The 12,088-nt window shown below is 42.2% G+C and overlaps 1 protein-coding gene across 1 annotated transcript in view; it reads left to right on the top strand.

The window, feature by feature from the left end:
- Positions 1–353: 353 nt before the first annotated feature.
- cacna1ab (calcium channel, voltage-dependent, P/Q type, alpha 1A subunit, b) overlaps positions 354–12,088 on the top strand; it is a 289,319-nt gene continuing 277,584 nt past the window's right edge. The window contains exon 1 of the mRNA XM_049571566.1: positions 354–776. The gene's annotated coding sequence lies outside the window, so the exon portion shown is untranslated. The remainder of the gene's footprint in view (positions 777–12,088) is intronic.

Raw genomic sequence — 12,088 nt, forward strand, 5'->3', positions numbered from 1 at the left:
CAGTCTGCGTCTGGGGGCGGGACTTTGCAAAGGGTCAGTGGTGTTTAGTTATGGCACTAATTACTTAGAGGTACAACCCCCCAGTGGGACCCCTTTCCCCTCCATTAGGAGCGCCCCTGCTCTTCTCTACAGTATATAGGCTATGCCATATGATATAAGTTGCACAATTGATTTTTTTCTTCTATCAAGTTGATCTTAATATAAATCAAGAGGGAGATGAGCCAGGAGTGTGAGGGGGAAACTCTCAGATAGAGACAGAAAAATACGAGCGAGTGAAGGGGGAGATGATGAAGGGGTGGAGGCAGAGAAGTTGGAGGCAGTGACAGAGAGAGAGTCCAGTGTGGTGGATGAGGAGCAGCCCGGCGCACGCACCGAAACGTCCTCTGAAGAGCACCGGACCTCTGAGCAGACACCGGATCGTAAAACGTGCTGAACGCTTCCCAGTTTCCTGACACCCAGCTCAGTGTCAGCGTCACCACACGTTACCGGATCCTCTGCTCGGCTGACATCACAGTGACATTCAGTGACCGGCGGACATCACTTTTGTCGGGATGTTCTGGATGTGAACATGGAGTTTTCCTCCCCTCCGGTGGTGGTGGATACGTTGCCGTTCCTTCTCCGCCCGTCCAGTCCTCCCAGCACCACTGACCGGTTTCCAGCCGCCTCCGCCCGACAGGTGAGCAGGACCGGGACACCGGAGACCCGGTGGGCGGGTCTGGAATCCCTGGAGACAGCAGGCTCTGTACCCGCCGGACAGCAGAGCACCTGACAGACAGGTAAGGATACACGGAGGAGACAACTCTGCATTTACAGCATGGGGGATAGCTGGGAATAAAATTCACTCCAAGTCTTTTTCTTTTTAACTAAACAGGGAAATGTTAATTTCGTGCAGCATTTGACGGGAAAATTAAATTGACATAATTTTTGGAGATAAACAAAGCAAAGGCAAATATTAGTACAACCAACAAGCTTAACATTATAGAGATTATTATTCAGTAAAAAGATGCAGAATTTGGTCACAATGATGCATAAACTCCACATTAAGCTTGATTTCATAAGATCTTTGGTCATTCAGAGAAAATATTCAGAATAAATGATCATTAATATTATTATTTGATAACCAGATTGAGGATTGGTTACCAAACAAGCACATCAGTCATCTGGGCTTTGACACTGCACTGGGAGGTTTATTGATGGGTTTTTTTTTTTTTTTTTTTTTTTTTTTTTTTGCTTCATCTTTGCTTAATTTCTCCAAAAAATTACACAGTCATCACAAATGACACATTTGGCCAGTCAGCAGCGTCCCAGTGTTGGAGCCAAATTAGTTATGCAATGTAAAAATGTGACACAAAAGTCTTACAAAATATGAATTTGATTGATTCATCTTACTTCTGAGCATTAATGAGGGGTGAGAAATGCAAGCATGATGCCAATATCAGCCTGACGCACATATTTATGTAGAGATCATGTTGTACATTGTACCATAAGAAACATATTTTATATTTCTAAAACTTTACATACCTTACATACTACTTTCAAATTTTTACATACTTCTTATTTCTACTGTCTTATTATTCTCCATGCTTTACATCAGAGTGACTGTAACATAACACAGTCTTCCCCCGGGGATCAATAGAGTGTATCTGATTCTGATTTCTGATTCTGTAAAGGTCCAGAAATCAAGAATCTTGACTACTTTTTTCAAGTTTCAAATTTTTACATTTAATTATCACATCTCAATGCTGCCAGTCAGTGTGCTTTCTACATGGCATCCGTTCAACTATTATAATACAAAGCATTGTGAGTAAGAAGAAGTCATGACCGGAACTCTAAAGCCTCCAACGAGCCAACCATTGTAATTTGTGTGGATGAGATTGATTTGTGGCCAGTTTTATCCAAACTTGCTGCGTAGGAGTAAACCTAATTAGGAGCCTTTCAAATGCACTTGATTAAAATTAATTAGGGTAATTTCCAAGTCCTTAAAAAGTTTAGGTCTGATAGTTTAACTGTTTTTTCCCCTGTAATTACGCGTCCCCATCAGGCCTCCGAAATTGATCAAATTAAGAGCAGTTGGTGTCGGAGTTTTTACTTCATATGAGGACATTTGATTGACGGACAACTGAAACACAGAAGCCTCACAGGCCCTGGAGCATCTTCATGTCGATGTAATAATAACTCTGTTTGCCTTTGTTCAGTCACTGTTGATAAAGGACCTACAGAGGAGGGAGAGTGGGTTATTTACTGACTGAGACCCTTGCTCTCCTTACTGCCTTCTTATTCAGTGGATCAAGAAGGATGAAACTTATTCTTCTTTTGAAAGTCTGTGTAGGTTGCTCATGTACAAGTACAACAGCTATATCCTTGAATTTAACTAAACTTCGTAAATGATACAAATATTTCATCCACTAAGAATTTGTTGACAAAGAATTATGGAGGTTGGATCTACACAGACCAATCATAGCAACACATTCTTACTCTGTCCTTGTCACACATGGAAGTTCGGTCATGGGCTTTACACATTGAGATACGACGTGCAAGGTACCCCAGGTGCGTTGGTTGTTGATATTCTGTAACGCCATGTCAATTTCTGCCTGTTACAGGCATTAAGTGTTGTGTCGTTCTTGAACGAAATGTTCAAAAGAATGAATCTGTTGAGTGAACGTACTGAACTGAATCACTTCCGGAACTGATTCGTTCATTTCTCAGTTCAGTTGAGCTCAGCGGTGAGCGTCCAGGCCGGGAGTGGAACTGCCGATTTGGTCCGTGCAAATGATGAATCACTCGCGAGTCGCAAGGCAGCCAGGGTGCAGGGAGGGACTGCCTACTGCGTGATGAATCACTCAGTGAACGAATCACTCGGTGAATGACGTAACCCCGATCCCTGAGTGATTCAAGTCATTTCTTCTCAGCGGCACACTTTCATAAGGACTGTTTTCTCCAAGCTAATGGCTAGTCAAGCCACATGAACACAATCACTTTGTCCATATTTGGGCACGTTTTCTAAAAGCTTGCGTATACAGACTGAACAGATCAGTACCACAAGAGATCGTGGGGGCAGTGTAGTGTAGTTCAAGTGAAATACGAACCCAGGAGACGCTTAAGACGATCAAAAAATGGCGGAACGGAACAAATCAGAAATATGGGGAAAATAATTCTCCGTCCACTGGTCGCAGTGTATTTAATGGCCTCACAGACCACCGTCATCTACAACTCTGCCTCCATTAAAATGTACATTATGACAACCTCCTCCACCATTGCCTCATTTGTTGTTGTCGAAAACTTCTGACTCTGCCCCTGAGTGCCATCTATTGGCTGTATCTATGCCAACATAAAGGATGCATGGAAGTATGGCTGAATCCAAATGTCCACTGATTGGACTTGTACTAAGCCCTTGTGGACTTCAGTCATACATACTGTGATGAGTTCACCATCATCACGTAAAGTCTGCAAGGACAATGACGGCAAACTGTTGATAGAAAGCCCTCAAGACTGTTTTACTCGTTGCCGTGGAAACAATCGAGTGACAGTAACAATTATGTACATGGTGATTGCTGCTGTCATATTCTGTCTCATCTGTCCCTGCAGATAAGATATATATCCCATGTGTAAGGCTGTTTGTAGGCCATATAAATCGGGTTGGCCTATTGGTTACATCCCTCGTCATGTCTGTATTGCAATGAATTGTGGGCAATAAAATCAGAGAAGCCCATTTAAGTCTGCACCACAAGCGGACTCTCTGGAAGTCTGCAGAAAGTCTGCTTTAGGCCCCTTGGGGACTGGATGAATTGTAGATTTGGACAGCCCTAAGCACTCTCAGACTTCCTGTCTGCAAGTGTGGGGAAGTCTGAACATTTGGATTCAGCCTATGAAGGCAGTGACGTTTACAGCGTTTGAAGTGGACGTGTCCATTGGTTAGATAGCTGGTTTTGCTTAGGAAAAGATGACGTTTCAGTGTAAAATGGGGGATTTTACACCTCAGTAAAAAACAAGCCCTTTTTGAGCCACTATCCCCAATGGAATATCGTGTTAATGCTGTGTTAATTTTGGAAACACAGCGTTTGGTGGCTAAAAAGCTGCTGGAAAACAGCAACGACCTGCGAAAACACAGCTGGTTTTGTTGTCTGTTGGTCTCTAACAGTGGTCTACAGCTTGGCAGGCATCTCGCTGAGGTGTAACACCACCCACCATCCCCTCCACCTCCTGATGACAAAGTCAGCTCATATACTCCGTCATTTTATGTAGAAATGTTGATATGATACATATGAAACATACAAATGTAACGTATGTGTGGTTTGCGGAAGCGTACAACGCCTACATTTTCTAACGGCAACCAGACTATGTATCTATACAAAGAACAAAACAGCTCTCCTACTGCTGTTGAGGAAGAAAATGACTCTCAGAACCCTCAACTTTTTGTCAGGATCATGATAGACGTTGATATTTTCTCCAGGGGTTATTATTGAACACAGCAGAGTGTCGAATCTGCTATTGGATGAGTGAGTTATGTAAAATCTCTATGTACGGATCTCTTGAAAGTACTACTGTACCTCTTAGCCAAAAATATTCCCTCTTCTCTCTGTTCCTTTACTATTTTGGCCCAAACCTGACATCAACGTAACATCATCAGATCTAAATGTTATCGAATCTTTACAGGGAGCTGGCTTCCTCCCGCTTCAACGCCCACAGAACCAGAGTTGTAGAGAGGATTAGAGTTGTTCTGACAGAGGTGTTCATGTGTCTTTGTGTTCTTGTTTACTCAATGCAGTCTAACACCTTCACTCATGCCTCCTTCTTCTGGGTCACCTCTCTCCTGACCTTCTTGTCTCAGCACTCCATTTATCCACCCCTCCATCCCTCCATCCACCAATCCATCAACCCATCCCAGTGCTTTCCATCCCTCTGTTTGTCAGCTTTACTCGACTGAACAGAGCCTTATTGGCATGAGACAAAACAGTGGTGCTGTCAGAGTCTGTAACTGTCAAGCTAAACTAACAATAAGCAGAAGATGAAAAGTCAACAATGGGGACAAAGGGACATAAACAATATAAATGGTGCTTAAGATGAATGATGTTGCAACTAATACCATAGCTCAGGGGCTTGTTTCTATGACGTCTGACGCACAGTGTCAGTGCTTGTTTGGTATCTGCAAAAATCATTGGCTGATAGTTTTAAGCAGTTTGTCAGTGATCCAATGATAATTTGAGCCGGCCTCAACCAATCTGGTGTTTATAAAGTTCAGAGTCACGCACACCTTTTGTGCTGTACTCTCAGTGGAGTAAAATAGAGCTGTCATTAGTGATTGCACAAGTATAATTACTGTAATGAGCACAGATATGGCTGCTGATACAACACACATATTTGTTTAATTATTTGACCATCTGGTGAAATCATATGATCGCTTCTGTCAAACATATTCATAGAGACAGAATTAACGACAGGTAGATTATACACAAGCAAACATACAAAGATGAAATTCAGACCGAGCTTAAATCAGCCCTGTTTGCTCACCACAGTTCCTATTAATCTTATTGTTAATCAGTGTTTGTTTACTGTATATGACAATATGTCCTATCATGTCATCAGACAAGATTTACTATTCTCAGATTAAAAAAATAAAAAATAAAAAAATAAAAGAAGAATTACCACCTCACAGTTGCAATCAAGATCCATGTCCGTCCAGACTACTAAGGATTTGAGGTCACTGTGACCTTAAAAACATGTTTTTGCTCATAACTAAATAATTCATATGCTAATTATGACAGACTTTCACACAAGTGTCTAACAGGATAAAATGATGAAGTGATGATGATTTTATATCCAAAAGGTCAAAGGTCATCTTCACCGTGACGTCATAATGTTCTGCAGAAACACTTTTCTTGCCATTATTTGGTGATTGTGCAGATCTTCTGTGCTGCCGAGTTGAAGATGTGTGTGAAGCATCCACATTTCAGAATTGGTTACTTCTTTGCAGCAACATCCATATTTGAATCATGGTCTTCTGTCATGGCGACATACTGTATGAGTTTGGATGGACATGGATGTAAGCTAGGGATGGGTACTGAAACCTGGTACTTAACCGGCCCATGGGGCAGAATTATTAAAGACATTTGTACTGATAAGCTCTGACGTTAACGGTACTGCCATTGGTATTGGAGAAATTTAGAAGATATATTTCTTGTTTATCAAAGTTACATAAAACATTATCGTGCACCATTTTTATCTCTGACTCCAGTCCTAATTCGCAATAAGATTAAGACAATCATCACTGATGCATGTTTGCTATTCAATCCAGAGAAGAGCTCTCTGTGTCGGAGCCTCACAGGCTGCTGTGTGTATGAGGGGCGGGCCAGCTCGGCCACTCTGTCACACACACACACACACACACACACACACACACACACGCACACACACACAGAGGCCCTGTTTTAAGTGACACTGGGGGAGAAACCGACATTGCTTGTTGCCACAAGTTCAACAACTCCTGTGCATGTAAGGGCAGAAATGAGCAATCTTTTCAACCAACTAGCAAAAGTGCATCACATACAGGTAGAGAAAGGCAGTTTTTGACCGCCTGTAGCTCGTAGTTCACCTCCCGTTACCCCATCCACCTCAGGTATGTTATGGTCTATAATAGTAATTTATTCAGGTTCCTGAGGTTTCTACCATTTTTCCCAGTTAAAGAGTTTTTTGGTGGAGTTTTTCCTTATCTCCTGCTCTGGCACAAGCTGTGATTTGTGATATTGATCTTTATAAATAAAACTGGAAATTGCATTCAAAACAATGCTACTTTACATACTGTACTTATAAATTAAAGCAATGTTAATTCTGTTCCTAATTTGCTTAATTTATTCCTCTTAAAACCTCCAAAAAAGAAGTAATAAGAGTTAGGTCAAGGTATCGGATCAATAAGCAGTGTCAGTAAGAGTAGTATTGTCAAATGTAGTATGACAAAAATACCAGGATGTTGTACTACATCTGGTCTGATTTCGCAGTATGCAAGCCAGTATGCTTTTCCTGCTATTCTGACCCACAGTCCTCTGTTCAGCGGACGATAAGTCACATTGACTGAGCTGCAGAGAGATGACAGCATGACAGTTCACTGACAGCTGTCCAAAGTAGCAATGACAGATGACGGTGCATTCAAGTAACTGATGACCAGTCGAACAGTAATACTAGCTGTAACAGGAATATTGAATGTTGATGTAATTTCACTGTCACAAATACAATATGTTAGAATCTGCAGTCTATGCAGTTATAACTTTAAAGTTAAAACTACATATACATTGCAAAGTAACAACTGCAGAGCTCTGCGTGCCATCTCTGGAGAACTCCGTAAGTGGCGTTTGTTTTTATCTCCAAGGTAACAGATAGGAAAGCATAAGGGTCAAAGTTCAGGGTGTAGTGTTATGAGAAAGCAGTATGTCCCGATCATGTGCGTACTGCATGCAACAGTACATACTTTTTAAGGGCAACACCCAACAACCAACACCCAGCCACACCCTTAACCTACTGGCAGCCAATTGGACAGGACTAAACCATCAGTAGGGGGGAGGTTTATTGTATACCTGCCTATATAGAGACAGACATCCAATGATTACAAAAATATATTTTCAGATTTGTCTAGAAATTGCTAATTAATTATCAAATCAAACTTCATGTATCTAGCAGCTTCAGGAAAACACCAAATGCAACAAACTACAAGTACACTATGCTCCCCCCTCCTCTCCTTAAACATGGTGGAACCAGGAAGTATAAAGAGGCATGATCTGCTGCTTTTTTTGCTCTTTTGTTTGTGGTCCAGAAAGCAGGTGAGTAGTGAGGTGAAATAATGCCTGAAAGTGTGTTTGCAACTATCTAAATATAACATTGGAAAGAGTGCATAACTTTTCCAACTGATTGTAAAAGGCAATTTAAAAATTTCTGTGATTAAAGCGGCGCATTCTTTGTCCTGTGGAGGCGAGTAATACGTCTAGATGCATTGTACCTTTGGAAAACAAACTGCCAGCATGTCCACTTGTGGTGCTGGCCCATCTGCTCATATGTCTCATACTGTAGGTGTAGGACTGACCACCACAGCTGCCAAAAGCTACACAAACTAACATCCTATTTTGCACAGGCACAAACTTAAACACACACAGAGGATGGAGGGTTTCTCTGTTAGTCAGTATATGCTGGAGGATTCTGCAGGTCTCTTGAATTTGGTAAAATGTTCCTTACAAAATCTCTACACACCCATGGTCCACCCACACAGCTGTTGTCACTCTCACTTGCACGATGAGACCTCTCCTGGGGGCTGCGTGAGCATGTACAATTTCTGCTTGATTGACATCTTAATCACACTCCTGTTAGTTTTGTTGCAATTGCTAATACAAGTGATCCATTATCATAAGAGTTCGGTAATGTCACATAATTCACAACATAGCTCTACCCACTGTCAACCTGACTATGGGTTTAATCAGCCAGAGAAATGAAAATAACCTGTGTGGGTGAGCGGGGCCTGAATTGCAATTCTTTTCCAGCTATATAAATGTCTACAAATCTTTACAAACTACCTGTCTGTGCTCTTTTGAGGAAACACTGGTAAGCTCACATTGCCTCAAGTTCGTCCAAATACTGGTGAGAATAGGCTCGTTTGAGATGCGCCAGGCCTGCGCAGAATCCATCACTGCCGACGGACGCACAATGCATGCGGTTAGATTTGTGTCCAACTTGATCCTGACTTGCTCTGACGTTGTGCGCAGGTGGACAACAACAACCTCACAAGATGGAGGTAGCCACAGTTTTTAGAGCCAGATACTTTCGCTACTCCCCACTGACTGGAAGACCCAGAACATTATGGGAAATGGCTGGCTGTTGCCTGATCAAAGAGCTGGGGTTCATCCCAATACCTTATCTCGCATCCAGGTTTCCCTGACTTGTGTCTCGTCCTCGCATCTTAGCTCTGCCAATGTAGGACTTGTAGGAGAGATAGGAGGAAATATATCTTAAGAGAAATAAGACATCTTTTCTCTGAAGCATCACATGAAACGACGTCTGTTTCTGATGATGGTGGCAGCTGATTACAACTGGATCAGCCGTCACTCGCCTTTATTAACAGCTGTAGACTTTTGATGGAGTTTGTCTCCATACCCACAATGTTTACATAATATATCACTCATAAATTTACATCTGTATTGAATGATTTCCTGATTGTGAATTCATTACTTGATATACCACAAGATTATGTTGTCTTTTGAACACTGTAAACTATTTTAGAACTCATCAAAACTGACACTCAGGAATCATCAGCTTCACATGGGACTGAATGGAAATGACAAACCATGTAAAAAATGTTTTTTGCTGCCCTCATGTATCCTCACTCATCGCTCCTCAGAGACCCTTCGTCATTCCTCTGTCCCTCCGAACGCATAGGAAGGGTAGTTCTTCAAGGTGGTGGGTCTTATTGATTTCTGAGTCAAGTGATGGAGGATAGAGGAGTCGAGGAGGGATATTGGGATGAACCCCTTGTTAGCTCTTAGGGCCAGTCCCAATACCCCAGCCCTACCCCTTGGCCTTACCCCTACATTTGCGCGTTCCTGCGAGGGGTAAGGGTGTCCCAATTCCTTTTTTGCGTGTAGGGGTAGGGGGCATGAAACTAGCCCTTCGGAGAGAGGGATTTCAGATGCTGACTTGCCAGCGAGGGGTAGACGTCGCCATGGCTACCACGGAGCAAGAGACGGGGAAAAAAGTTCATACATAGCTAACGTTATCGTCGTCAGGTTGCTTGTTAGCTAGCTAGCTCTCATTTTCTGGCGTCTGTCATCTGTGCTTTTCTGCAAAATTGTCGGATTTTTCACATTACGATAACACGCCAGCTAGTATAACTATGCTGCCTCGTAGTGTTAGCTGGTTAGCTAGCTGTCTAGCTAGCAGAAGTCCCCTGTCTGTCGTTCATCGAACGAAGCGTGATGAATAATGCAAACACAATCGGTAGGATGAATGAGACTCCATTGTAGATGCCGGTTGGAAATATAGATAGATCGCAGCTTCTTGTTTACAGTAGTTACGTATGTGTGAATGTAACTGACGCAGTGACGTAGTGAGTGGTGTCCCAATTCCTAGGGAAAAATTTCAACCCCTACCCCTCACTTCATTTCGAGGCCCTATACATTCATTAAATCAGAATCAGAAATACTTTATTGATCCCCGAGGGGAAATTATTAATAATAAATTATAAATGGAGAGATGTCAGAGTGAGCAGGCTGCCCTTGAACAGCGACCCTCCGGTTCCCAACCCAAGTCCACATGGACTGAGCTACTGCTGCCCCTATTATCAAACATATCTTGTGTGGCTGATAATAAAGGTTATAATGTGGTCTGCAAACGACAGGTAGCCTAAAGATGGATCTGACAGGATGTAAATATTTCTATGACTTCCTGTACATTCTGTGCCACAGCTTTTTGTCACCAACCCTTTGCTGCTGCCATCTCATCTTGTCCACTTTACAGGCGAGACACATTTCATCTCAGACAAGCCTATTGGCTTTGGCTCTGCACTAAACAGAGTAATAACTTTAACATAACGTATGCAAAAAGAAAGGAACACATAAACACAGGACAGTCTGTTTCATATTCCCCTCAAACTAGGAATGTCCTTGTTTTGCCATTAACAGAACAAATATAGACAACAACAACAAAAACAACACACAGGAATAGTTCTTCCTCCACCTTAACTCCACTCTGTAGCTCCAGAGGTACCACAGGGCAAAACACTTGCCCATGCACCCAAGGGACACATTACAGCATTCAGGAACTAACTCTCCCTGCTAAAGCTGGGGCACACTGACATCCCATAACTGCAGCACACCCCTCCCTTAGCCCAGCAGTACACAGCTCCTGGCTAGAAGGTCCAGGATGGTTAACACTGTCCATGCCAGTAGTGCTCACACAGATACCATGCTTCAGGAAGCCCTCGGGCAGAGAAGCTGGTGTCTGGGTCTTGACTCCAGCTGCAGACAGTTTCCTTGACGGCTGCTGTAAGTGTTCTGCTGCACAGTGCTTCTTCGACTCCTCCTCATGTCAGGGACGCCACCCTGGACCAGGGTCTCCTGCCTCCAGGTGGCTTAGTCACACCACATGTCTGTAACTTAGTTATGTTCTGTCAGTGACGATGATTGAAAGAAACACACTGTAGAAAAAGAACACAGCTGCCACCCCTGTGACCAACTGTTTATCTGGCTGTACCTTTACACGAGCATGATATTGAATGCAGGAGTTGTATTTGAGTACTTCTTAGGGATGTCAGTGGTTAACCCTTAATCTGTTAACCATAGAGCATATTTTTGAGCGGTTACACATGTTGTTCTAAAGGTTAGTTTTGCTACTCTTCAGTTGCATTGCATCACTGCATTGCGTACCAACTGGGTTTAGTGGGAGTTAACGTTAGCCAGCGGCCCGCTAATAGAGTGGGAGGAATGAGGAAGTCTTACAATCCGGATATAAGGTAGCATTTTGCTTCTCCCGGTTCCCTCGTCTTGAAGTCGATGGATTTTTTGAATGGGTTTTTCTTTGAATGCCTGAAATAAGATCTGTGGTCAATACAAACTTAGAAGAATTTCACATTTTGTTCTACAACATAAAATACGTCAGTAAATACCCCAATAGTGGATTTTGAAGCTTTAATATATCTTTAAAAAGGCAGTTGCTAAATAAGACTACATAATATCATCACTCTGAACAGCTGTGGAGGTGATATAAGATATAAGTCATGCCATCTTGATGTTAGCTTTTTAGCGATTGCATTTAGGCTTCAAAAATCATAAAAGTGATGTTCATTTGTGAAAATTATCTTGCTTAACAAAAGTACTGCAATGATTTGTTTGCCAAAGAGCTAACTTTATTAGGGCTGTACCCAAATATTCGGATATTCGAATATTCGTTTCTATAGGTAGGTATTCGTTCTGAAAATTTGGTATTTGTTATGTAGTCTTTTTGTTGTTGGTAAATGTAGGTTATCAATAAAAATCAAAACTTTTAAATTGCATTGTTAAAAATGTGAAAATATAATATAGCCTACCAACAGAGCTTGTGCGCACGGCACGCTTGAGCG

This window comes from Epinephelus fuscoguttatus, linkage group LG3 (genome assembly GCF_011397635.1).
Source record: "Epinephelus fuscoguttatus linkage group LG3, E.fuscoguttatus.final_Chr_v1".
Classification (NCBI taxonomy): domain Eukaryota; kingdom Metazoa; phylum Chordata; class Actinopteri; order Perciformes; family Serranidae; genus Epinephelus; species Epinephelus fuscoguttatus.